Consider the following 4,928-nt stretch of genomic DNA (forward strand, 5'->3'; position numbering starts at 1 on the left):
CAGACTTTAAGTTTTTCGGCAGCGCATTATAGTACTTCATCCCTTTAGATAGTATACTATTCGGAGTATTCGCTTTGTCCTTTTTTATTAGCCTGAATTCATTGCACGTCCTTATTTTATGTTTGTGTGTGTCCTCGTTGTATACAATTTTATTGAGAAATATTTGTGTAACAGGTTGTTTACTATTTTATGTACATCATTCAAGTTGTTTAAAATTCAAAATTGCAACGTTCAAAATTGTTCAAGGTCAGCATCTGTTTCACCGTTAGTCAATTTAGTTCCTTTAACATATACATATTTCAGTGAATTTTAGCCATGATTTGATATATTTTGTAAGAAAGTTCTGATACAACATTACATATGTAGATCTTTAAAACGTATTATAAACCTATATATATATATATATAGGTTTATGATACGGCACTTTGTACATCTTAGCGTCTGCAAATAACCGGAACTATTGGATCATTTCGACTTACTTGATCATTGAGCACTTACTTGATCATCGACAAATTGAGATTTAAATGCCATTTTAATCGTCTCGGCGAGACGAGATCAGTGGCATTTTCAACTCAATTTGATGTGACAAGTGCGATTTTCGTGAGCATTAGATATGCTCCTATATGCGATTTTATCTCAGATATTCAACCTGACTTTGTTAATTATTTCTATCGTATGTTAAACTAACTTCATTGATCTCAAAAAGCGACGTTGCCATCGTTATTTGTGTCAAACGCAGGTGTACAAATAATTTTCTAAAGTAATTAAATGTTTTAACAATTGTATGCAAAAATAGCCTCTAAAGTAATATTATTTAGAGCTTATTATCGTACGACATTGCGTATTGGTCTAAACAATATTCGAAAGGAACTATAAGGCTCAAGAATTGTATGCAAAATTAACCTCTAAAGTTATATTATTTAGAGCCCATTATCGAATGATGTTGTTTGCTAGCACAAGGCTGGTTTGTTTGTATTGGTCCATTTGAAGCTAGCTTCAGGTTAGTTTTCTGAAACACTTAATGACTTGTAACTGGCTAACAGATAATATTAAATATTACCGTTATTCAATGTTCGTATATCACGAATCAGTTGACAGGTTGATTTGTTTTTGCGTTTTATTAGCTTTATTACGAAGGAGATTTAATAAAATCTTTCAGCTTTGCGAAATGGATTTTAAATACGGTAAGCTATTACATATTTCTAAATAGGTAATAACCTAAATTGTAAAATATAGAATTAATATAATAAATATAATATTAACAATTTTAATCTATGCTTATCAAATGAGTACAGAATAATTACCGTATTTTATTATATAGGTCATGATTTTTTTCTTTCTTTTTTGAGAACCCAAGCAGTAAAATTATTTTGAATAATAGATATATATTATGTATTAACAAAATTCAAAAAAGCTAACCTAACAACTTGTGGTAAAAATGTCAAATCAAACTAAAGCCATATTCCTATACTAAAATATGCATTTAAAAGCATGTTTTGTTTTCAAACAGTTGTTTCTTAAAATAATTAAGTTAAAACGAAGTTTTACACGTCGGATAATCACCCATTAATTTGTTCATATTCAAATTAAACAAATTCCTTTGTGGAAATAAAATTTGCAAAAACAGAAAACTGCAGGTACATATATGTATGTTTCAATGTGTTTGTTCTTGATATTTTATAGATGTTCCAAGAACCAGTGATTTACGTACATCAATAAACAGTACTGACGACATGATCTCGTCTTCACCCTTTTCGCTAATTTCCAAAGGACAAAGTTTAATCATCAGCAATATGCAGAGCATACTGGGCGAAGAAATTAACCATGAAACTTCCTCAGATTCAGGTAATATTCACTGATAATAATCTGAAATATTACAGAGCTACCTTAGCTTATAGTAAATTGTTATAGGTAATATCAGAAATGCTGCTAATTAAATATTCCGTTGCAAATGCTTAATTAGTCTGTTGTTTTGTCATTATATTAGGTTAGGTTTCATATTTGTGCACATGACTTACTTACTACATTGAGATATTATTATTGGATAAATATATAATATATTATGCTTTATTTTAGAAACCAAAACTGAAGTAATGTTAGAAAGGAGTCCGCCGACGTCCGAAGATGATGATTCACTATACAAACCGAACAACGTTACTTCTTCGATAGAATCAGGTATCTACAGATAACATGTTTAATACTCTTGAAACAATCAATACGTAACATATAATTTGATTATTATATGGTCAGAGGTGCGGCCCAGAAAGCCGAAGGTCCGGTGCGAGTCCCAGATGTGACCGTATCTTTTCTGTTTCAGATTTTAGATTGAGTGATGCTAATATTGTCTTCATTTAATTAAATAATTTAATTTAATTATAATTATTTTAAAAGCAATAATTATTCGCCTGAAACACTCATCCACATTGAAAAATCTCCTGATAAAAGATACTTTATTTATTTATTTATTTATTTAAACGCCCATAGGGCTTTTACAGATAATAATGTACATCTTTATTTATTTATATATTTTTTTAATTATACAGATCTTATATCTTATATGATAAATATATGTTATACAAAATAATATAAGAAAATATCCGAGTTAACAAAATATAGGTACAAATAATTGAGATTTACATAACGCCAACGGGACTCGAACCCGTGTCCCCTCGATTTCCGGTCGACAGCTCTGACCACTGAGCTATGGCGGCTTATCGCTTATCCGCGAAATAATTCAATATATACTAGTGTTTCATTCAACAATGACTGCTTTCTTATAATTTGAGGTTTTACTAATTAAGTTTAAAGAAAGCTAAATAATGTATTGTTACTTTTTAGATATGAAAATTTCCAACGCCGATGATGAGCAACATCATTTAGAGAAGCAGGAGGCAATCGAAGTGTCATCGACTACAACTCGAAGCACTATTTCTACTAGTAAATGAGCACGAGTGCATGACCGTAAAAACTCATGTCCATATTGTACTAAACTGGTAACGAACATACCTTCAATTTCAACCTTTGATTTAGCGTTTGACCCTGTGCATTTTGATGTTTTTATTAAAGCCGTACAAATAAATAGTGGTTACGATGAAATTACAGGTTCTGTAAAAAATCCTAGCATGTCTCAACGACTTTGTACAATCTTTTATAGCCGTACAAAGTCGTTGAGACATGCTAGGAATTTTTACAGAACCTGTAATTTCATCGTAACCACTATTTATTTGTACGGCTTTAATAAAAACATCAAAATGCACAGGGTCAAACGCTAAATCAAAGGTTGAAATTGAAGGTTTCTGTTCTTTAATAACTATATACACCTTGGCTAAATCCCTCATCTTCGATGTTATATGTGTATTCAAATGGTGTTCCGTGTGATTACTTAATAATAAAGACCCATATGAACATATTAATGGGTCAGACATTGCTATTTTTGCAATATTTTCATTTTTAAATACATGAAATATTTGAGTTTCTTAGAGATTCTGAAATTTCAGAATTGTCTGGGCATAATAATATAGAAGATGATTTTAGTACTCTAACACGATCATGTGGATTTTTCTCAGGTAACGTACTTTTTGTACATTTTAAAGATAATTACCTCTGTTTCTAAAGGATGAGTTGAATTTGCATTTTCTGGCTGTTCTGAAGGATGAGTTGAATTTGCATTTATTGTAGTGTCTGTAAAAGTTGGTTTTCTAAATATTTCAAAAGTATGTTTATTATTATTCTTTCCAATTGTTAGATCTAAAAAAAATATTTTACCTTTGATCTCATGTTCGACTGTGAAGCAGATTTTATTATTAACAGTGTTGGCCCAATTAATAAAGATATCTAATTGACGGTTGGTGCCTTTCCAACATATTAAGATATCGTCTACATATCTGACATAGTATATTATATATTTAGCTAAGGGAGACTTTAGAATAATATTTTCAATATGATCCATAAATATCTCCGCTAGAAGTGGGCTTAAAGGGGATCCCATGGGAAGTCCGTCCAATTGCTCAAAATATGTATCATTAAAAAGAAAATAATTTGTTTGTATGCAAATTTTATGAGCTGGAATAACTCTTTTCTTATTATTGGGTTGACATTAGATTGTTCTAGGATATTTTCAATTATTTTAAGGCATTCTTTAATGGGGATGTTGTTAAATAAGGATTTTACTAAATAAGGAAAATTAATTAGTTGAAAATGAATGCAATTTTTTTTTAAGTGTGATTTATTTCTCTATTTTGTTAAACTCTGATAATGTCAGTTTGGTATGACGTTTTCCATATTATTTTAAACTGAAATTATGTAAAAATCATTAATTAATTATTTTTTAAGTATGTTTTATTTCAATCGATTTTGCTATTATATATTTTGTTAAACTCTGATAATGGCAGTTTTGTATAACGTATTGTATATTTTTTAAACTGCAATTATGTAAAAATCATTACTTAATTAGTTTTAAAGTTTGTTTTAGTTCTGTTGAATTTCCTAATGAAAGTTTTTAAAAATGTCTGAAAATAAATAAATTAAAATGTGAATTTTTTCAAATTTGTTTTTATTTTACCAAACAATGAATTTGTGCAAAATTTTATTAAAACACAAGACTTGTGCAATATGTGGCTATGGTAGATTATACTACAGCTACTGCCGGGTACATTCCAGAGTGGAAGACGTGACTGGTAACCCCATGGGGAATGGCGACCATTCAGGAAAGTATCTTCTAATCTATTTACAATTTGGTACTGCCACCCCGGGAACCATTTATTGGATAACTACACCTCTGCCATAGGTCACCCCAAGTGGTTTGGTGACTGTGCCCGGGTTCATGGGGTGAGGTTTGCTCGGGTCTTGGCGGTGGATGTGTCCTCCAGCTACGTGGAAGGCCGGAGAGACAGGTTGAGGGAAACCTTTCAGGCAGAACTCTTTGGGAA

At 30.7% G+C, this 4,928-nt stretch overlaps 1 long non-coding RNA gene across 1 annotated transcript; it reads left to right on the forward strand.

Annotated features, from left to right (window-relative positions):
* Positions 1-634: 634 nt before the first annotated feature.
* On the forward strand, positions 635-3,061 carry LOC149422468 (uncharacterized). The gene is made up of 4 exons (XR_016302418.1): positions 635-1,184; positions 1,684-1,845; positions 2,077-2,175; positions 2,839-3,061. It is a non-coding gene; the product is annotated as an uncharacterized LOC149422468 (long non-coding RNA).
* Positions 3,062-4,928: the final 1,867 nt, after the last annotated feature.

Source organism: Hesperophylax consimilis, chromosome 7 (genome assembly GCF_061612785.1).
Source record: "Hesperophylax consimilis isolate HC1 chromosome 7, BYU_Hcon_1.0, whole genome shotgun sequence".
NCBI classification, from domain to species: domain Eukaryota; kingdom Metazoa; phylum Arthropoda; class Insecta; order Trichoptera; family Limnephilidae; genus Hesperophylax; species Hesperophylax consimilis.